The following is a 24,371-nucleotide window of genomic DNA, read 5'->3' on the forward strand; positions in this document are numbered from 1 at the left end:
GATTTCTCCCACCGGAGCGGCATCTGTCGTCAAAATGCGAAAGCTGTTCCGACTTAATGTCTGTGTTATCTAGTGGAAGTTACTTTGTCATTTCCTGGTTGCTAAAATTTGACACTGTTCGCTCAATTTCAGTTTGTGAGAAAACAAGCACTGAATAGTATAGGGAATCATTGTACCATCTAAATCGCTATGAAATATATTTTCAATTACAAAGAGTATTGTTTTTACACCTGTTTGATACCGACTCGGCCAATTATCGGTCGTTCTCTAATACATAGTATAATTCATTGCACGCCAATACATGGAACATTCAGAGAGTTGATCTCTAATCTCTCCATAAGTTGGTAGACTGTATACACTGTAATCTCTCCTAATGGGCCACTAGTGTCATCTTCTAATTCAATTCAGAGCCTGTAATGTACAGTGGTATGGTTTGTAAGATGGTCTTTATCTATGCTACACTAGAAGGCTTTGATGAGATATTCCTTAGACCAAACAGTCAATGCATGGCTTAAATATGTTTAGAAAGCACTGGATTCACAGAGCACGTACACAAAATTATCGAGAGAGAGAGTGGAGGAGGGCCGTTATCATTCAGCAGCACAGCAACACACTGAATCCATTATTCATGGGCCGTGTACTCAAGGCGGCTTTTCGATCCCATCTGCCCGGGCTCTGGCTGAAGAGAACCCCTCTATATGAAATGGTGGGTTTTGCCTAGCTAATGTGGCCATATAAATAATGAATTGTAATAAGTGGAGCGTCCAAGCTTCTATGTTTTATTGCCTCCCTCCCTCTGCACTCCACTGACATTCTTGAAATGGCAAATGTGTCTGGAAATGGATGGAGCATACTAATAATAGGGAAGGTTTTAGTTATTTTGAGACTCTACACTTCTCTCCTCTCTCTAACATGGCTTTAGTGTCCCAGTGTACTGTGAAGGTTTATTATCACTTCCGTTGTGCAAATGTTATGGTGGATATTATTTGGGGAGTCAGGTAAGGTTTTTTTTCCCCACAGTCATTCATAAAGTCACTGGAGTCAAATGCTGTGGAACCAACGTTGACCAGTACAAATGCTGTGGAACCAACGTTGACCAGTACAAAAGGCAGGGCCAATTTGTGCAAGACTCTGCAGAGGAATACATGTACCTAGTATCTTCTCTCTTCACTCCCTTTTGTCTTCCACTGAGGTCCAAATCCTCTGCTCGAACAAGTGCATGGTCAAAGGGATCATCAGCGCCGTCTGTCTGCAAGAAAAAAGGATTGTTCTCCACGAATGAGATAAAGCCACCTCTCCACACTGTGACAAATGGATTGACAATAGACTCTCCTGCTTTGAGCATCTGGATAATACTTGTTCTCCGTGTGGCTTTGTCCTGACAGATTTCTCTTGGTTGAGAAGAAGTTATAGGACAGGAGGTGCTCTTGCCCATGTCGTCGTCTGACGAAGGACTAGGACACAGATTTAAGTTTTTTCGTCTCTACTTTATTCTGTTTAACATTCCGCAAGTGAGCTGATTTTAATCATGCTGCTAATAGATTTTCATAGAGGAACAGAGGCTGCCCCATATTCACAAAAAGCGAGAGAGAAAAATCTCAATGTGCTAACACATTGATTTACCACAGAAACACGTAAACAAACAATGTTCTCACAAATCACAAACATCCCTCATTATCAATATATGGGTGATTGGAAATTATGTAGATAATTACATTGATAGATCCCACAATCTATCCACACACACAAAAAGTGCCTTTGTAGATGGACATCATGTTTATTTCAGTTTGATTGCGTCAGACTAAAAATAGTCAGAAGTAGTGGAAACGACTTTCCAACCCCGAATCTAATTCAAAGCATGCATTGGCAGACCTGGACAGGAGCACAAATAAACATTTCATTCCTAGTTGAAAGGTATTCCAAGAAAATAAAAACGTGTCTACATCTATTTAGCATACATTTTTAGTAGTAGCAGTTAGTCAGTTATTTCATGCATTAGTGTTCTCCGGGGACTCAGTTGGATTTGACTGCTTTACGGTCTTTATTGACACCATTGGTTGGGAACGAGGGGAGTTCCATTGGAAGTCATTTTTGTTTGGATCCCTCAGGTGATTCTGTTTAACCAGATGAAGATGATTAAAAATCATGCAGAATTTGTTACAAAATATATATATATATATATATATATATATATATATATATATATATATATATATATATATATATATATATATATATATATATATATATATATATATATATATATATATCAGAATTTTGCCAGTGCTGGTGGATTTGTTTACATTGGTTGACACTGACCTCTATTGAGTCAGACTCTACAGGGTTAGTATTGATGGGCAAATCCTCTTAGAGTAAGATGTTTATTTTGGTGATGAAGCTAATGCATAATGACACCAGGATGAGACTTTGTTTGGCAACATGGTGAAACGGGCACATGAAGAAGAATCCGAAAGTGCCACCAATGAGTTTAGACTGTTGCAAACCAATAGAAGCTGCCCACCTTGGGCGACAACACACCAGGCCCCCTTAGTAGGCATCTCTCCAGTGTTCAGTGGTAGAGAGAGTGTCTTGTGTGACAGTTGTGTGATAGTTCCACTAATCAGTCGACCCGCCACGACCATCTCCACGCTGTTATTGGTCAGAACGATCAATCGGCTGATTGACTGGAGACGTTGATACGACGTGATGAAGTGTGGTGAAGGAGGACGAGCGTCTAGTGAGTATGAATAGTTAAACGAGTCGATACATGATGTAAACAGAACTGACCAACATGATGTAAACAGAACTGACCAACATTGACTACAGTAGCTATGAACACTGAGTGTACAAAACATTATGAACACCTGCTCTTCCGTGACATAGTCTGACCAGGTGAAAGCGATGATTCGTTATTGATGTTAAATCCACTTCAATCAGTGTAGATGAAGGGGAGGAGGCAGGTTAAAGAAGGATTTTCAAGCCGTCAGACAATTGAGACATGAATTGTGTATGCGGGCCATTCAAAGGGTGAATGGACAAGACAAAAGATTGAAGTGCCTTTAAATGGGATATTGGGGGGGCACAACTCAATATTAGGAAGGTGTACTTAATGCTTTGTGCCCTCTGTGTATGTGGATTTCATTTAGCTATTGTCATCCAACATTTTAATGCATGTATGGAAGCATGTTATGTCAGTGATGTTGAATAGGCTTTAAGGAAAGTTCCCAGTTTTACATTTGTTCATGATTAAGTCGTAATAGTGGTGAATAAACTGTAAAGGGTTCAAGGTTATAGTAGTGGTGATTAGACTGTAAAGAGACAGATAGCTTTAAATGTATTCTCACATCTCTTGTCTTTCACTGTTGTAGACCAGATGAGGACTGGAATGGTGCACCCTAACAAGGACCCAATTACAGAGAGAACATGGTGCTCATCATCAGCTCATTACAGAGACTGGAGGAGTGTTCGCTTCAGTCCGTTTAAAGCAGGGGATAAGTATCTACAACCATTCAAGTATAGTGAACAGCAATGGGGATCTCACTCCAGTTTCCCACTGTGAATTTCCATTTAGATTCCCTGCTCGAACAAACTGCTCGTGTGATTGAAACTTGAGATTGAATCTATCGATCCGGGCATTTGATTCAATATCATTGTTGTCCACCCCAAATGAAAAAAAGTGTCAAATGCTAATATTAATTTGATTGTATGTGGCTGGTCCACTATCAAAGATGTAGGCAATAAGACTATCCATCTTGAGGAAAGGGTTTACAGCCTTAATGGGGGTGGCCTGCTGTGTGCTGTGGTGGGCTGTTTGCGGACAACCTGAGAATCCCGGGCACCAACAGGTCTCTGCGGAGCCGAGTGGATGAAATGATAAACAGATCGGTGGGGTGGATTCTTTATGCAAGTCAGAGCAGCAGACCTGTCACTGGGAATCAGAAGGAGCTTGATGGCTGTAAACAGCGAGGGTTCTGGGAAATATCCTGCTGCATATGCAGCACAAGGTGGGGTGGGTTAATTAGGTTCATGTGCATGTTGCTGTCTCTTGCCAGATGGGTGCCCTTCTCCCCCCCCAACTAAATGACTCCTGGGTCCATTACCCATGAGCACCCAAGCAGACCTCCCCCACTACTGAAAGGAAATAAGGAGCTGTGTGCACATACATTACCACAGTGGTAGTTACATTACTAGATTTACAAGCCGATACCTTGTCGTTTGCAATATGTCTGAAATGGATATCTTCATATAATGTGCTGACCCTCTTCTCAAGTATAGATACCCTTGGGTGTTGCACTGCGTGTGAAGCTGCCAGAAAGGAAGAAGCAGTGTGAGGAAACGCTGACCCAAAAGCCTGGGATGGACGGGAGATCTCAGGAGATCTCAGTCCCCAGTGTTTTTCACATGACTCAGAGAGCGAAAGCTCTGAATGGTACCCTATTGCGTATATAGTGCACTACTTTTACTACCAGTGAAGGCTCCTCAGAAGAGGAAGGGGAGGATCATCCTCCTCAGTGAATTTCCTAAAAATACAAATAGTGAAACCTAAAAAAATGATTGTGGAAAAAGGAGGAACAGGATGACCTGTGTCTTTTTCCAGTCATATAAGATAACAAATGAAATGTCCCTTTCCACAGTTGTAAACTTTAATTCATAGCCTAGGTTATGGCAACCTCATGATGGGTATAGGGAAAATGTTAGTATCATGTAGTAGCTTAAGCCTATCGATGTTACGGGGGGAGCTCTATTTTGGTGGTACATTCTAATGCCTTGAGTCCATCTGAAATACACAGCTAAATGATTGAATACACTGTTTTGGATATCGTCTAGGCCAGGGATGGCAACTAGCGGCTGTGGCCCCGCTTTTGCAAACATTTCTCTCCATCCTATGGCAAAATGTGTAGAATTGCATGAAATTAGTTTAAAAATGGCAAAAATCTTCTCTACACCCATGGCAAAATGTATAGAATTGCACGAAATGAAAATTCTCTCTCTGCTGTCAAGAGTGGGGTCACTTAGATCTTTTGCTAGCAATGTGGGTATGGATGTGGGTATGCAGACCTGCGAGCAACTGCGGCCCCTCATGAGGAGTTCAGATTTTTTGTGGCCCCCACTCCCATCAAAGTTGCCCATCCCTAGACTAGGCCTAGACGATCAGGACTATTTTCTAAGTAAGAGAACCTTTAACATTAAACCTGCCTTCTCTTGAGATTAAAGTCATGTTTACAGTTTTACTACAAAATATGAATTGCCACAATGATGTTTGTTCTTGAAATTATGTGTTTTGTTGGCTCCACTAGTGCGGACACTGTGTAATTTGGGTGAACTATCCCTTTAACCATTTGGTCTATCAATCAGTGTGGGTGGGATTGTCAGAGGAGGGTGCAGGATGTTTGTGAGTCACAGAGTTGGTAGGATTTCAGACCTGTCAATCAATCACTGTGGGTGGGACTTTGAGGGAAGGCGGTAGATTAGTAGTCTAGTCAGGAAAACTAATCTGGTCAATTCTTTCAATTTAATTTATTGTGGCAAAAACCTAAGAAAAAAAAGGTTGTTCTGCCAAGTTATCATGAATTCCATTTTGAGAAACAATATAGAATAGCAGGGACATCCTGGGGAGGACAGCCAGATCCCCAGACAGATTGTATAAAAGTGGGGGTGCACAAAGTCAGGCGTCCATGAATTGACCTACATATATGACTGAAGAATGAAGCAGGTGTTAAACATGGGCTTTGCGCCACAGAAATCAGCAGTAGCCTATATCAATATCTTTAATAATACCATGTAAGTATCATGACATTAGTTTTTATTAGTGGTGCAACTTTGGTTTTAGAAGTGGGGGGGCACTACTTGACTGCTCAGAGGAGTCCACAGTGTCCTAAAGCACACCATTGCCTTTGTTTTGTATCACATGCCAATGATAAAACTGGGGGGGACAAAAATGTAATTTCAGAATGTTGTGCCCCTAAAACCGTCAATCTGTTTTCTTTTATCATATTTTGGACCAGAATGAGGGTCTCTCTCCGCTACCTATTGTTCTTGTAGAGAGGATTCAACATCTTCATCAAATGTTTTCATAATTTATCTGCAGATAAATCGCCAAAAAACAGTAGTACTGTAGCCTAGCAATATGCAAATAAAGGAGACAGATGAACGGCTCTCTGATCGATACGATTCGGTTTTCTACGATTCGGGTTCACCTAAAAGATCAGTTCAAAAAGAGCCGTTTGTTCGTGACCAACCCATCACTAGGCTACACTGACGAGTCTTGACATGGGCTTCGAATCCTAGGAAAATAGAAACAAGATATTTGGTTTACTTGTTCCAACGCGGTACCGTGGACATATAACTACGTTGTATGATTTATGAATAGCAAAAGGATATATGAGATTGACTTTATTCAATCAGTTCGACACCTTTTATAAACTAGTCAACACTTGCTGACTGTTCGGTTGTCAATCAAAGCACAGTAAATAGTCTATGCGCCTGACTCCATTGCTGGCTGTACAGGCCTATAAAACACGCAAAAGAAAATAAATGAATATGCCACAAAACAATAACAAAGTGGATTTCAACTCATCCTTACCAATTACATAACATGGGACGTGTAAATTCATTCATGGGAGACGATGAAGAAATTTGACTGCAGCCAACCACAGCGCACAAAAATAACACCGGTATTGAGAGGTGGGACAGACAGCAGACTGACAAACCAGCAGTGTTTCCCTGTCATCGGGCCCTATCGTACCTCCTTACCCATCCAAACAAAATATTGAAATATTGATCATTTATTTTACAGAGACACGCTCCGGCAGAAAGATGCATCAATCTCAGCTAAATCATCCAAGCGAGCAAAACTTTGCCCCTCTGTCTCAGTATGTAGAACATATGATGCTGTCTGCACAGAAAGAGTAGCCTATGGCATGTCATACTTTTTCTTTAGCCAGACAGCATCAGATACATATAGTAAGACAGAGGGGCGCCGTTTCGCTCACGCGGATGCTTTCTCCGGTGAGATAGATTCAGCAGAGTGGAAGAGGTGAAGCGAGAGGGCTCTCTCTCACCAAAATCTGTCCAGGATAAGCCCAATGCGTTTCTATGTGATTAATATGCAGCCCTAAGCTTGTAGCCTGCCCTCCTGCCTTTGGGACAACGAATCTCATTGTTAGGGTGGAGATAATTAGCATCTCGTCATTATATACAGATCTCTTTTTTTCAGGCAGCGACTTGCGAATTGGAAAGGAAAGTTGGCGTGTGCACAGTGCACTGTTCGGATGCACACATTTATGTTTTGTAAATTTCTGTTTAGTTTTGTGAATTCCCTATTACTTATGTTACCAGTAGGCCTAGTAAATGTATCGTTAATCCCCATCATTTGGTAACATATATTTATGTTAATGCATGTGTTAATTACAGTTATTTACCGTTCTCATTCTTGACGTTGAAACATTGTTTGCATAGTTCGCAACCTGCTAAACATGTGAGAAACAAGTTTTGGTTTGTTTCATAACCATCATTTACAGTGGCGATTTTAGCATCTAAATCTTGGCGGGGCAAACATTTTTTTTGGGGGGGGCGGGGTGTATGCCAGCAATGCCACTACACAACACAACACTAAACAATAGATTAATTGCACTTTAACGGTGACAAACGGTGCCCACAAACTGTTAGGGCCTACATAAAGCTGTCCCAACACCTTACCACTGCTACACCTGGATATCAGCAGAGCCTCCACTGGCAGCGAAACAGTTCATTCAGCCTCATTTACTGCCTTTAAAAAAAAACATGGCTTACTTGCTTAAATAAATGTGGTTTCTACTGACAATTGAGATGTACAAACTATGGCATAAGGGGACGATAAGCGGATAAGAGGCAATCTGTAATTTCGATTAAGAGATTAATGGGCGAGCTAGGACGGACGTAGTCAATATAACCATTTGTTCAGCACTTTTGAAATGTACAGCGACAGAATTCAGAACATGGGCTGTTCTTACAGTATTCTCCCCGTACACCAAGTCAGAACCATAGGATAAATAAAGGGAGATATAAGCAGACAATGAAAGCACTTACAATATTCAATGATTACATTTCTCTAAAACAGGCAATAGGCTACATGCACCATCAATTCAGAACAGTAGACTAAATGATGATGTAGGAAAGGGACCAACTGATTAGGGTGAGGCACATGGAATACTAAAAGCTTACTACACAACATACACTTAGTATTACTTTCTTGGCATATTACATCATTTATGCAGCAGCATACAATACATTTTTTGGACTCACCTTGTTGTGCTGTGCTCACTTGAACAGGAAGGTGGCACGGCGGTCTAGAAAGAGGCCCGAAATCCCGACATGGAATTCAGAGTTGGATGACCAATTATTAATCCGAATTCCCAGTTGTCTTGAACTTTCTGAAGTCTGAGATTTCCCAGTTCCGAGTTTAATTTCCCAGTTCCACTCATTGTTGAATTTGCGATTTCCAACTTGTTGTGTAATATTTATGTCCAATGGCCAATTTATCTATAATTTCTCTTCATATGACAAGGATTGAAAAGGATTTGCCGGTAGATTGTTGACTTGATTCATGATGGTGACTGCTTGTGTAGTGGACATTTCAGTTCTTTGAGAGACTTGGTCAATTATTCAAAACAATCGTCTTTATTCGGCGTCGATTAATTATAGCAATAATGAAACCGTCGACCGCACATCCTAGGTTGTGTTGCCGAGAGCTTAACTGATAATGAAAAAACAGCGATCTTATATAGGCCCTAAATGCTCAGTCAGTCATTCCTACCTTTCCCATAAGCCACCTTGGTCCGTCTCCTGGTTATCTGCACGGGATGTTGTTTACCTTCCAACCCGGCTTAGTTTCCCAGATGCCAGGAAGATGAGACAGTGAGACATTGTTCTTAACTCTTCTAGGCCATCTCTATCTCGGGTCACACACAAACATCGTGTCTATAGAATGCCAGCTTTTAGAATTTTAGCACCAAGTCATTGTCAGCTCAAGCTATCCCTAGAAAAACCTATTCCCTTAATCAGATGCCCAGACTAACTGCAGGTGTAACGGATTTCGTCCTCCTCTTCTAAGGAGTAGCGAGAAGGATCGGAGGACCAATTTGCAACATGGTAAGTGTTCATGATGTAATATTTAATTAATCAAACTGAACACTGAAATACAAAAAAAAACAACTAAAGTGAACGAATGAAAACTGAAACAGTTCCTGTCTGGCGACATACACAAAGACAGAAAATAAACACCCACAAAACACAGGTGGAAAAAGGCTACCTAAGTATGATTCTCAATCAGAGACAACTACCGACACCTGCCTCTGATTGACAACCATACTAGGCCGAACAAAGAAACCAACATAGAAAAACAAACATAGACTGCCCACCCCAACTCACGCCCTGACCATACTAAAACAAAGACAAAACAAAGGAACTAAGTTCAGAACGTGACAGCAGGAAGCTAGAGTGGACACCATAAAAACTCAGCATTAGCAGGCCAGTCTTACTCTTAGTTAAGTATATAACCGTTTACTATTATTAATATCAAACAAATCAGGTAAGTATGTAATCTTTCCCTGACACTTGTCTAGCTTGCTAGCTAAGATTTTGAAAGTATGATGTTGACATGATCAGCCCAATCAAAGCTACGGTAGATATAACGTGATTTGACATCATTGTATCTGTGGCCAAGAACCTTGAGCATTCTTGGATGGGGACTTCTAATGCAAGTCTATGGCAGCACCCAAGGGGCTTGCATTTTCGAGCTCTACCCTTAGATTTTGAACTGACGTAGTGTCCCTATGAGTGACAGAACACTGAGCCAATCACGGTGCAACTATAGAACATTACCAACCCCGACGCTCCGTATTTTCCGCTGGCTGCCCCACCACCACAGAAAGCACTGATCTAGGCTGAAACACCTGCATTTTGGAGCTGCATTATTCAAGAAAGCAAAAAAGAGACCATGTTTGTATGCAGCTTTATTAACTCAGTGATTTTTTTTTTTACATTGTTTGAAAACTGATATGTGATATGTATTAATGCCAAAATAACATGCAAAACAGGCAAACATTATTATTTTTTATTATTATTATTCGCCCCACCATTATTTGCCCCACCTCTTCTGAATTACGCGTCGCCACTGATTGTCTCATCGCTGCAACTCCCCAACACACTTCGAGAGGCGAAGGTCGAGTCATGCGTCCTCCGCCAAACGGCTCTTCTTACCACCCGCCCTCTTAACTCGGAAGCCAGCCGCACCATGTGTATCATTTGTATATGACACAATGAACTTGCTAGGCTTCCTCTATTAGGCAGTGTGTGGATGGCAGAGATTATTTACCCAGGTGTGCATCCATAAGCCCCTGATAAGATCTGGTCCTGTCATCGCTAGGCTAATGGCGACTGTCCCTTCATATTTGGATAAAACACCCTGCTTGATTCATGGCTATTTTGTCTCTCTCTTGTGCCATATCATGGGCAATCTGCAAGATGATCAAGTGTTTGCTGACTGGAAAAATATTAAAATACCACAAAGGTGTGCGTGTGTGCATTATAAAGGCCCTCTCTATGTACCTTGAAACACGGCATATGCAGGCCTGTCCCCTATTACATCCCGCCAACAAAAAAGCCCTCTAGTATAAACCTGTGCCAGCGTGCCTTGTTTAGATGACGTATCTGCCTAGAAATCATGCAGTCACGACACTGTTCTACAGAACTAAGCTCGTCTCCCCTGGATATCTGGATATCTGGATTAAGTTGTTTCCACTTGACAGCCTCTGCTTTAGCAGTGGCTGCCCAGTCTCTTAACTTGCTATAGTAGTGGGGGAGCAGAGCCCAGTACATCTAAGAAACAGCATGTAGCGATAATGGAACTGAATTAGGGGGGTTGACGCAGCAGCAGTGGCTACCCTGGGGAGGTTGTGATTGTGCAGCACTGCTCATCTGGTGGTGTACCAGACAGACGTCATCCTGCCGATGGTACGCTTTGCTTTACTGAGCACAGAATCAGCACAGAGCCAGCATGGCACAGCCGGGCCTCCAACCTTCCAGGCTCCAGAGCTGGAGAGGAGAGGGTGTATGGGCTAGTTAGATGTAAAGACAGCAGACTCTCCTCTTTGGGGAGTGGGTTGGGAGGTCCATCTGTTGGGGAAGCCAGCTGCTCCAGAGCCCTCTCTCTTAGCAGGTGTTTCTGTCTGATGTGGCCCAGGTTCCCCCATGAGGTAGAGAGGCAGCCAGAGATCACATGCCCCCCCCCCAAAAAAAAATATCACAGGCCTTCTTCTATTAGCGTAACTACAAAGGTAAATCAGTCCTTCATACCTAATCTAGTTAGTTGTCAGTGTTTATAACGATCCAGGGTATCTAGTTAAAATACATCAAGGGAAAACATGGTGGATGCGAATGCAGGTGGCTGTAGTTTGCCGAGATTTGTAAAAGCAAACAGACGCCTTTAATTGGAGGTGTGGCGCTCTCCTGTGCCTCGTTTGTAAATGACATCTCAGTCCCCTGTGGGATAGGCTAAGTCACAGGAATAGAACGAGACAATCCTTTGTCGACCTCAGATGTGCGACGACTCTAATCTCAGTTGAGGGACGAGCGTCCGTAGGGGTGACGCCATCTCTCGGATAACAATGAGAGAGAAATGCATTTGAATGTTTTGTGCGATATCTACCGTTTACATCGATAGACAAAATCAGGATGTGTGCACGTCTCTTTGTAATATTGTGCACATAAGGTGTACTTCATCAGGGTCTGGGATCTATAGTGTCATTCATATCACATCTTCAGAAGGCGTGGGGAGATAAACAATGCAGAGATGGAGTGTAAATGCCACACTATACTGACTTTGCCTTGAGGGGAGAAGGCATAAACCTTGGTATCTCTCTCCCGCTCTGTCTCTAGGCTGTGAGTTTATTGCATCGGAGTTCTGTCTTATTTGTTGCTTCAAGGTCGCACCATAGTCAGCAGTAAAGCAGATATTGTATTTTGAGTTCAGTGCAGTGATGCTGTTTATTATTTCATCCCACTGCTTCATTCCTTCCCTCATGTCTGGCCTTCATATGGAATATTCTAAAGGGATAGAATACACTCAGGGGAACTTCTACCAATTAGTTCCTTTATTATTGGTTAAGTCTCATAAAAGCTTTGCATACCTGTATTGTGCAATATTTTCCCATCATTATTTTATTCAAGCTCTGTCAAGGTGTTGGATCATGGCTAAATAGCAATTTTCAAGTCTTGCCATAGATTGTTAAGCAGATTTAATCAAACCTGTAACTTTGCCACTAAGGAATATTCACTTTGGCTTTGTGTTGTAGGTTATTGTCATGACTTGACTTTAACATTAATCTGAAGACTGTTATTTATCTAATTAACTAACTATGTTTAATTGTTACCCAATTAACGTAATCATGTAACAATTAACTCATTAGGATCTGGGGCACCACGAGAGCCATCTCCTGAATTCAACTCTAAAAGGTCTTTACCCATCACATCTATAAACAGTCAACTTATTAATAATAACCTCGTATCATATCATCATTCTGAACAGTCGTAGCCTCCTTGCAAAAACCAGAGCCGTAGTTATGATTCAGTACTATACAAATGTGTTTATTTTTTACTAGCTCATTAAATGGGAACACAGGATAAACATACACACTCTGCACTGGTTATTGACTGGAGACGTAATACGCTGAAAACAGGTCCCTAGTGGAATGACATTGATGCTTGTGAAAGAAGAGATGGAGGGAGAGAGAGGGACAGAGACACTTAACATTGGTACATTCAGAAACTCCTCTCACTTACAGTAACCATAAACTTTGCACACGAAAATAAATCATGAATCTATTCGCCGGGGGTCTCTCGGTGAACAGGGCAGCCTTGGAAAGGGGGTTGGGCCTTTTCGGGGCACGCTAGTAAGACTCTGATTGTCTGAAATGGTTCCAACAAGTCTTCTATTGTTGTCCTTCTTTGTAGTTGTCCGGTATCCGGTGACCGGTATCCGGTTTCGTAAAATCCTGAACAGAACTACAGACTTTCCTTTCATTCACTTTTGAAAAGGCTTCTTTGAAGATAGGCTAGCCAGACGTATCGATGGTTTGAGCAGAGTAACAGGATGGTCCTAATTTATATTCACTTTAGAAGAAACTTTACTTAGCACAGCTAATCATTCGTACCAGTGATTGTCCAGGAGTTGAGTTTATCATCTCCACCTCGTGATGAGATTCAAAGTTCAAAGCTGCAGCTTCACATCTTTCTGGTCTGGTATTTTCATTTCTTAACCCATAATTATACAGTTTGCAGGAAAGGGGCTGTTCCGGCAGGCTGACACGCTCTTTGACCTCACTCAGGGACGGTGACTACTCACTGTGCAAAGTTATAAAAAACAAGCATCTCTTATAGCTTCTCAAAACACATCCCTCTTAACAAAAACACTTTTATCATTTTTCATATTACATGCGCAACGCATAGTATGGAAACTTCATGCATGTAGTGGGTATACTTTCCAAGTTACAATATTTACTTTATAAAAATGTTTATTACATCACAAAATAACAAAAAAATTGACATTGGTGTTCTATAAATCACCTCTGACCATTCCTCACGTTCTATGTTAGAAATATTGTTCCAGTATTCACTTTTGAACGTGTTAAGCGTTTCAGCGAGAAAAGGTTTGTTTTGGAATATTTTTATTCAGTATATTTAGTATTCTTCTTTTCACTCTGCCATTTAAGTCATTATTGTGGACTCACTATAATGTTGGTGATCCATCCTCAGTTTTCTGCCATCACAGCCATTGAACTCTGTAGCTGTTTCAAAAATAACCAATGGCATCATCCTTAAGCAATTTTCTTCTTGTCCTGCAGTTCAGTTCAGAAAGACGACTGCATCTTTGATGTCTGGGTAGTTTAATACATCATCCACAGCATAATTATTAACTTGACCGTGCTTAAATATATATTCAATGTCTGATTTGTTATTGCTACCAATCTACCAATTACGGCCCTTTGAGGCTTCCGAAAAGCTCCCTGCTCTTTGTAGTTGTGTCTGTACTTGAAATGTAATACTTGACTGAGGGACTTTACAGATGTTGTATGTATGGGGGACAGAGGAAGGGGTAGTCATTCAAAAGTATTGCCGACATCTATTATTTCACACAGAGTGAGTCCATGTAACTTATTATGTGATTTGTTTAGCCATAGTTTACTTCTGAACTAATTTAGGCTTGCCTAAACAAAGGGGGTGAATACTTATGCAACAATGGTTTTCACAGACTAAGTCAAATTATATAAATGACTTTGCTCATGATGAACGCCCCTCAAATGATACAAATACAACAGCCTGAGCCCACTGGACTTGAAACAACGATTCAGATGGAACCACGTGCCATATGATGTATTTATCTGCAACACACTATTACAGCTGATTGTGAAATAGACACAAATTACTTATACGAAATTCGTGACAGGCACACCAAAGAAATTCACTTTTTGTGTGTATTACATGATCTTCTTTCTTCATAAAGCATTAATGTACATTACACAAATTCCAATTTGTTATGGCTAACATTAGCTAGGCTAGCTAGGTGGCCAACGTTAGCTAGGCTATGGGATAAGGTTAGGGTTAGGTAACATGCTAGCTAAGTAGTTAAATTAAGGTTAGGGTTAACGTTAGGGTTAGGAGTTAGGTTAAAGGGTTCAAGTTAGGGGAAGGGTTAGCTAACATGCTAAGTAGTTGCACAGTAGCAAGCAATTGTAAAGTTACTAAAGCTGTCCGTGATGAAATTCAAACACGCAACCTTTGGATTGCTAGATGTTCACATTATACACCCCACCCGTCCTCCCCAACCAACCTCCCTCCTATCGTTTCTGTCTTAAGTAACCTACCATACCCCGTTCAAAGTCACTTAAATATTTTGTCTTGCCCATTCACCCTCTGAATGGCACACATACACAATGGCACACATACACTCAGCTGTCTCGAGGCTTAAAAATCCTTCTTTAACCAATCTCCTACCCTTCATCTACACTGATTTGAAATGGATTTAACAAGTGACATCAATAAGGGATCATTGCTTTCACCTGGACATTCTGTCATGGAAAGAGCAGGTGGTCCTATTGTTTTGTTCACTGTGTATAATTCTGATATTAGCTTTCCATTGTGGGCTTAGGTCTTTACAGTATGTAGACAAAGCAGCCACAGACAGATTATTTTGATCTGTAAATCATAACATCCCAGTGTTGATGGCTTCTTTGGTGTCTCTTTCCCAGGTCATGGTCGTTCTCTCACCGCTGTGTCCGTCACATGCAGCTGGAGTGTGAAGAGTGGGATCCTCTCTAAGGACACGAACAGCACTTTTAAGTTGACTTTGATGTTGAGATAAGCACCCTGACAGAATGCAGCACTGAGTAGACATACAGTATATGTTCTTTCACTGTCAGTGCTGTATGGGGCGCCAGAGCTGACACACTGGACACGGTGTGTGTGTGTGTGTGAGAGAGAGAGGGGGCGTGTCTACTCTGTGTACAGTGAGGGCTGGCTGCAGCCAGGGGCAGACAGAGGCATGCAGACACGCTGGTGCCAGAGGAGAGTTCAGGACAAAGGCACTGCAGCATGCTGGTGATAAATAAAGTAGGTGTAATGTCACAAAATTGACAAATGGCTAAAAGGATGGGATGGAGGTTGGCTGCAGACAGAACAGCAGAATCATTCCCCGGTGCATAAGAATACAGATCAATACAGATAATATTAATTATAATTATAATAACCCCCCCCCCCCCCCCCATCTCTTCCATCCCTCCACGTTGTCCTCAAATGACATTACTGGGCATTACGGGGAACAATGGCGCCTCAGTCTGTCTCCATTAAACTTTATTGGGATTTTTTAATTAACAGACAGACACCTAGAAATGTGAGAGAATGCAATAAAGTTTTTTACATGAATGTGTACCGAATCAGATGAATAGGAATGGAATTTGTTTTGTCCTAAATCACTAGTCTTTTGCACCAGTTCATAGTAGCCGTCAGTCTACTGCACAATACCAGTCGTCTGTCCACTATGGAAGAACGCGTGACTATGTCTGTGTCCAGTAGACTGTGTCATTTCTTGTGGTAGTTACTCGGCTGCTCGGCACCTCGTCAGCAGTAGTGACACAAATAAATGGCGGGAGGTAAATCACCCAACTCAATGTAATCGCCCCAAATGTAAGTGGATATGGGGTCTAATATTCAGCTGTCACATTACATGAGCGTAACTCAAGATGGGACATGATTCAGAATATAATATACCAATTTGCTGCATGCCTCATGGGCGCGAACAATGACTTGTTTGAGGAAAAATGTGCCTACTGGAAATAGTTCCCCAGATCACTTCTCTGTGTGCACCATTACCATTTCTTAATGTTCCTCTCCATCCCATAGACATTCTGTTCCCCCATTTCATTCTGTTGAGTTAGAAGGTTGTGGAAATAAGAGAGTAGTTAGTCATAGGCTATATATTAACAAATGGATGATTTGAATTTGAGAAAATGGTATTGGTCTGATGTTTTGGATCTGGGACAATGTGTCTCTCTAGACAGTTCCTATGGCTTCCATGTGATGTGACGCTCCACAGCTGCGGACGACCAAAAAGCACTGTTGGTCAGAAGAGGCTGGTGGGAGGAGCTATGGGAGGACAGGCTCAATGTAACAGCTGGAATGGAATCAATGGAACGGATTCAAACCCGTTGTGTCCAGGTAGTAGTAACTAGAGGTCGATCGATTATGATTTTTCAACCCCGATACCGATACCGATTATTGGAGGACCAAAAAAAAGCTGATACCGATTAATTGGCCGATTTTTATTTACTTATTTGTAATAATGACAATTACAACAATACTGAATGAACACTTATTTTAACTTAATATAATACATCAATAAAATCAATTTAGCCTCAAATAAATAATGAAACATGTTCAATTTGGTTTAAATAATGCAAAAACAAAGTGTTGAAGAAGAAAGTAAAAGTGCAATATGTGCCATGTAAGAAAGCTAACGTTTAAGTTCCTTGCTCAGAACATGAGAACATATGAAAACTGGTGGTTCCTTTTAACATGAGTCTTCAATATTCCCAGGTAAGAAGTTTTAGGTTGTGGTTGTTATAGGAATTATAGGACTATTTCTCTTTATACCATTTGTATTTCATTAACCTTTGACTATTGGATGTTCTTATAGGCACTTTAGTATTGCCAGTGTAACAGTATAGCTCCCATCCCTCTCCTCGCTCCTACCTGGGCTCGAAGCAGCGTTACCCATGCAGAGCAAGGGGAACAACCACTCCAAGTCTCAGAGCGAGTGACGTTTGAAACGCTATTAGCGCGCACCCCGCTAACTAGCTAGCCATTTCACATCGGTTACACCAGCCTAATCTCGGGAGTTGATAGGCTTGAAGTCATAAAGAGCTGCTGGCAAACGCACTAAAGTGCTGTTTGAATGAATGCTTACGAGCCTGCTGGGGCCTACCATCGCTCAGTCAGACTGCTCTATCAAATCATAGACTTGGTCATTAATATGGTCGAATCCGGAAACTATCATTTCGAAAACAAAACGTTTATTCTTTCAGTGAAATACGGAACCGTATTTTTACCGTATTTTATCTAACGGGTGGCATCCATAAGTCTAAATATTGCTGTTACATTGTACAACCTTCAATGTTATGTCATAATTATGTAAAATTCTGGCAAATTAGGCGGCCCAAACTGTTGCATATACACTGACTCTGCATGCAATGAACGCAAGAGAAGTGAGACAATTTCACCTGGTTAATATTGCCTGGATTTAACCTGGATTTCTTCTAGCTAAATATGCAGGTTTAAAAATATATACTTCTGTGTATTGATTTTAAGAAATGCATTGATGTTTATGGTTAGGTACACATTGGAGCAACAATACGCACCGCATCGATTATATGCAACGCAGGACACGCTAGATAAACTAGTAATATCATCAACCATGTGTAGTTAACTAGTGATTATGATTGATTGATTGATTGTTTTTTATAAGATAAGTTTAATGCTAGCTAGCAACTTACCTTGGCTTACTGCATTCGCGAAACAGCCAGGCTCCTCGTGGAGTGCAATGAGAGGCAGGTGGTTAGAGCGTTGGACTAGTTAACTGTAAGGTTGCAAGATTGAAGCCCTGAGCTGACAAGGTAAAAATCTGTCGTTCTGCCCCTGAACAAGGCAGTTAACCCACCGTTCGTTCCTAGGCCGTCATTGAAAATAAGAATGTGTTCTTAACTGACTTGCCTAGTTAAATAAAGATTAAATAAAGGTGTAAAAAAAAAAAAAAAGTCAGATTGTTATAAACTTGAAATCGGCCCTAATTAATCGGCCATTCTGATTAATCGGTCGACCTCTAGTAGTAACCAGCCTGGTCAAAGGTAGTGCACTATACAGGGAATAGGGTGGCATTTGGGACAGAACCAGCAGCTTTGTGGTCATGCTCTGTGGGGCTCATGGGGTGGGGAGGGGGGGGGCAGGACCAGAGAGGGGTTGAGAGGAGACGCCGGCTTGTCTAACAACGGCCAATCAGGTGTTCTACTATGAGCTCACGGAACTCCACTGAGACCAACTGCAGCACTGATCTATTTCTGGCACACCACCACAGTGCAATGTTCTGAGAATTAGAACAGCAGCATAGCAGAGTACATATCACAAGCAGAACCTAGCGGGCACCTTAATAAGTCAACAGGATTATGCGTAGTATCCATGTCTATAAGCACATGCTACAGTAACGAATATGAGGGCTTTTTCATTCATAGGATGCAATAGGCTATATGGAAATGGGTGTTATTATCAAGCCTTTGGATAGCAAACATTTACTTGGTTCAAATGTGCTTGGGGAAATATAATGTAAGCTTCTCCATGCTATTTACAATTGTAGAGGACAAATTGTAGTAATAACATATGATAGGCTTAATTTACAGCCTACGGGTATGGTATGTTCAGAACTCATGTCAGTCAAAATAAATGTGAGAAAAAAAATTGCCTGCTCTCCAGCTTTTTGCATAAGCATTCAAGAGGTAAGATGCGCCGAGACAGTTAAGGTCAGGAGCAGAGATGAGAGGAAATGGAAAAATGACTGAATAAAAGGTTATTTAGCTGAGAACTGAAACATCAGAGTGCATTATTATGGATATCCATGCTTTGATGTAAAGTCTGACAGATTACTTTCACAAAGACTAGACTTCCCTGCATTAATGTCAATGCCTTGTGTTGTCTGGTAAACTGCATATTGACTCGGAGTCAGAGCATGACCTTTTGCTAAAAGTAAACTTGAGAAACTTAAAAAAAAAAAAAATTGTCATAAACTTGCTTCCAGAATCTAGAAAAAACTCCAGGTGAAAGTGATTCCTTCTCAAACTTTCTATTGATGCAGCTGTTTATGTGTAGACAATTCCAATTTACTCTCGAAGGACCTGCCTGCTCACAAAGGCATCGAACATATGTCAGTCTTTGTTTCCCTCTGTCACTGGTACCTGTACTCTCTCTACACGCCGATTGTTCAAACGTTTCTCTTTGTCTTCCAAGCCCTTCAAAAAGAATATCTCTGAGGCTCATCTTGGTTTATTTAGGTCACATTGTGTGAGTCTTCTACCCGATTGGCTTGAGACTATTGAGCTCCTAATTTAGCTTATGAAGGCTATAGGCTATATATTATAATACAATGTTGACTGTTTATGCTGATGCGGGGGGCTTCATAGAAAAAACACCATCTTGATGACCAAAATGTAAATGTAACATGCCTTGATAAGCGCAAACACGATTCTGTAGCGGAGTCAAGAAAACTTGTCTGAAAGGCAATTTACTATACATTACCCTAATCTGAAACTAATTTGACCAGAAGTCTCTCAGACATCTTTTCAGTGCTAAAATGAGTCTGGGTTCATGTGAAAAAGGCAATTAATTCAGACATGATAATCTCACACTGTGGATTCAACAGCCAGGGCGATTAGAAGGAATTAAAATATGTCAGTATTTAGGTAGAGTACTGGAGATGGGGGTAGTAGAGATATGTTTCCCATAGAATTCCTACATAGAGTCAAATGTACGTTCAACTTTGCCGTCTCTTACCAGGCAAGACGTAGAAGATAGTTGGGAGAGAAGGGACGTCCTTAATTCTAAGGGAGTACATTAAATGTACTCTAAAAGTAGAGGTCGGGACTTTTAAAAACAGTACATTGATTAGGACCGAGTCTACTTCAGCATTGTAAGTACCCGGCATTGTTCTGCCAATGACACCCTGTATAAATCAAAGAGCCATTGAAATGAAAGCACTCTAGGAGATCTGTGAATCGCTCCCTAGCCTCACAGAGATACCGCCTTTAATGAAAAACATTTCATTTCCAAATGGGAATCCACAAACAAGGGGACTGGACTGGCCCTCTGGCTAAATGGGTTTATTCTCCTGTATTGTTAGACTGCTAAAATTTCAATTGCTTGGCTAGCATCCATTTAGAGGCCAGGGAAAGGCAGCATTACTTATTTTCTAGTTACAGCAAGAGTAAAAAGCCCACTCCACATGCTTGTTATATGTTATATTACCTTCTTTGTATTGTATTCGGGATGATATCAGCCACATACTAATAGGTTGTTGGTGTCTTGGATCTCTCTCGGTTCACGGGGACAGGGGAAGTATTCAAGGCTATGGATGGGGTCAGTTAGTGGTTATTCATTAGGGAGAAACTGGGCTTCCATTTGCTGATCTTAACAGTAGTTGCAAATACGTTCTATTGTAAAGCCTACCTACAAGCAGAAGCATGATGCAGTCCTGCAAAACTGCATCTCTCGCTCTCTAGATTCAAATGACAATAGCCTGCCCACCTTTGAATAGCAGTGCTCTACTACTCCCCCATATAACTTGTGTTTAATGACACGTCTGACAACCAATGACAGCCACTAGTATGCTTAACCTGGGCCAGAATGAAAGAACTGAACTGATGAGGGGGAAAAACCTCCAGTCATGTCAGTGAGTAGATTGATGTCATTCTTACATAATGAAACACTGCCCCCTGTTGGTTTAACAGAGGAACAGGTTTTTCGTTTACCTTCATTGAAGGTCAAAGGAATGATGTCGTACGTGATGAAGATAGGGTATTTTTCTTTTGTATGCTGATCACAACAAGGGAAATGCCCTGAGACAGATTAGGTTGTTGATGATCTTACACAATTAGCATCAACAGTAAGATCTCTGGTGATTGGCTGCTCAGTGCCGGTCATGGAAGCTCTACACTGGACTGGACAGAGAAAGGGAAAGGGGGGTACCTACTAGTCAGTTGTACAACTGAATGCATTCAACTGAACTGTGTCTTCCGCATTTAACCCAACTCCTCTAAAGAACATAGAGACACCTTGATTACATTTCTTTCCTTTCTGAAATAAAAACCACACACGTTGTAATTACTTGGAATTGTTGTAGGGGATTGAGGTCAGGTTGTTCTGTTTCCTTTGATCATTATTGTTTTGTTCAAATGCAGCAGCTTCATACGGAGATGCTTTATTTTCATACATGATTTTCTTATCTTTTATTTATTTTTGTACTTTTTCCCCCCTTTTTCCCCTCCCCAATTGGTAGTTAGAGTCTTGTCCCTTCGCTGCAACTCCCGTGTGTCCTCCCCGAAACACGACGCTGCCAACCCGCACTGCTTCTTGACACACTGCTCGCTTAACCCGGAAGCCAGCCGCACCAATGTGTCGGAGGAAACACCGTACAACTGGCAACCGAAGTCAGCGTGAATGCGCCCGGCCCACCACAAGGAGTCGCAAGAGTGCGAAGGGACAAGGACATCCCTGCCGGCCAAACCCTCACCTAACCCGGACGACGCTGGGTCAATTGTGAACCGCCTCATGGGTCTCCCGGTCACGGCCGGCTGCGACACAGCCCGGGGTCGAACCCGGGTCTGTAGTGATGCCTCTAGGACTGCGATGCAGTGCCTTAGACCGTTGCGCCCCTCGGGAGGCCACAACATGATTTTCACACAGCACACGTTATGAACGGAGAAGAAAATTGAGATTGCAACATCAAAGGAGGTCTTTTCTATCCTGTTTGAACAAAAATATAAATGCAACATAAACGTGAAGTGTTGGTCCCATGTTTCATGATCTGAAATAAAAGATCCCAGAAATTGATCATAAGCACAATTAAAGTATATCACATTGGGCCACACCAACCCTGCGCAATTGCTGTAACCACACACCTCCAGAACCCAATCGACCCATTCAAAGCTTTAAATAACTCTACGTTTGCAGGCTTTGCAACTCTCTTGTAATCCAATATCTACTGTACGATATTTACTGACAGTGAGCTGTGAAAATATAACACTGTGCAGACATGCATGCAGCAGTCTGCATACAGTGGAATTCACTATTTGATGCCAGACTGATCCCCTCTATAAGACATGTGCTAAAGGCCATCTTTTACAGTCCAAATGTCATTTTAATGGGACAATTCTTGAACGGAAAATTCTCTTAACAATAATGAATAACTTAAAATAAATAAGTTAAATATACATTAACCTCTTCAATTAAAAATAAATTAGCATTATCATCTATAGAATGATATGACAAACAAAATAATAAAATCCGTAGCAGATTTTTGAACTAAGTACACATACCAACTAGACAATAAGCAGCTGTAAAAGTGGAAATGGAAAACAAAATGGAAATGAAAAGGCCTGATGGTGGCGCTAGAGGAAAGGTCAAGAGGTCACCAAATCAATAGGTTTCTTCCACTCGGGGTCTTGATTGTGCACAACATATTGTACGACAATTCAGCCATTGCTTTGAGATATATCTTGTTCTCAAGTCTGTTCTCAGTCTTGTTCTCAGCCTGTGGGCATCATGTGTGTAGTGATCTAATATCCATATCCATGCCATTTAACAGTTATCACTGGCCCTTGCTTAGCCTTACTTACCAAGAGCCCAGCGCCGAGCCTTCTTGCTAGCAAAGTCACTGATCAAGTCTTTGAAGTCCAGCTTTCGAGCTAACTGACTTTCAATGGACAACATGGCAAGACTGCAAAGTCTGTCCTCAGTTTTAGCTCACTGAAAGCTCTCTCACCACCAGCAACAGTCACAGGCAGTGTGCAAAACATACGTAAAGCAATGCACACTTCTCCAAAAATGCTTTGCAGCAGCATCTTACAAGTTGCATTCAGGAGACAAGGGGACAAGTTAGGGGGGAAAGTGGCAGCATATACAGTGTTCAGGTGTCTTACTTCATGTTGAAACTCAGGTGTAAGACCTCTGGAATACTTCATGATCAGTGGTTGGCACACAGAAGGGACTTTATCCTCACTAATCTTCCCAACTTTCAGAACAGAAGAAAATTCTTCTACAATTTTTGCAGTGGTGTGGAACCTGGTGTCCAAGTCACTTATGATGTTGTCCATAGCAGTTCCGCAACGCTGTCGCTGCACTGTCCTGAGCTGTCTCCTCTTGAGAGATCTCATCATAGTATCTCTTCCTTTTCCTCGGGCGGCTGTGTTCCTTGCTAAATTGAGGTGCAACATCCATTTGCGTAGCAATCAGTGTTGCCTCAGACAGGAGAGACTCCCATCCATCTCTAAGGGACTGGGTAGCTGAGCCTGAAGCTGCATCTGTTGGGCCTGGCACCAGACAGGGGCAGGGACAACTGATTTAGTATGAATAGCTTGCTAAAAGTTTGCCTGCATTGATTAAATGCCGGCTAAATTAGGAGCAAAATGTAAACACACTGAATTTTCTGTGAATATATTAAGTAACTAATGTTAGGGGAGCAAACGTAGCCTATTTCACTGTGGACTAAGCTAACAGGTTCATTTCCACCACTCGCGAACTACACCCACCTACTTTAATGAAAAATTGGGTGACATTACCGCCCTTTGTTTTCTCTCTCCTGTCTTTCTTTTTGTTTTTGGAAGCCAGATTTTTCTTTAGGAAGCTGAGACACGATGCACAAATGTGTTTACATCCCTTTTAGTGAGCGTTTCTCCTTTGCCAAGATAATCCATCCATCTGACAGGTGTGGCATATTAAAAAAAAGGCTAATTAATCAGCATGATTGATCATTACAGTAAAAGTTGACTCTAAAACGTGCAGTTTTGTCACACAACACAATGCCACAGAAGTCTCAAGTTTTGAGGGAGAATGTAATTGGCATTCTGACTGCAGGAATGTTCACCAGAGCTGTTGCCAGAGAAGTGAATGCTAATTTCTCTACCATAAGCTGTCTCCAACGTCGTTTTAGAGAATTTGGCAGTACGTCCAACCGGCCTCAAAACCGCAGACCATGTTTATGCCGTCGTGTGGGCGAGCTGTGTTATGGTATGGGCAGGCAT

General features: G+C 41.6%; 1 protein-coding gene across 1 annotated transcript in view; it reads left to right on the forward strand.

Moving 5' to 3' along the window:
• Positions 1-24,371, forward strand: part of LOC110522134 (heparan sulfate glucosamine 3-O-sulfotransferase 5) — a 67,024-nt gene that overhangs the window by 39,324 nt on the left and 3,329 nt on the right. The window lies entirely within an intron of this gene.

This window comes from Oncorhynchus mykiss, chromosome 4 (genome assembly GCF_013265735.2).
Source record: "Oncorhynchus mykiss isolate Arlee chromosome 4, USDA_OmykA_1.1, whole genome shotgun sequence".
In the NCBI taxonomy this organism is placed as follows: Eukaryota; Metazoa; Chordata; class Actinopteri; order Salmoniformes; family Salmonidae; genus Oncorhynchus; species Oncorhynchus mykiss.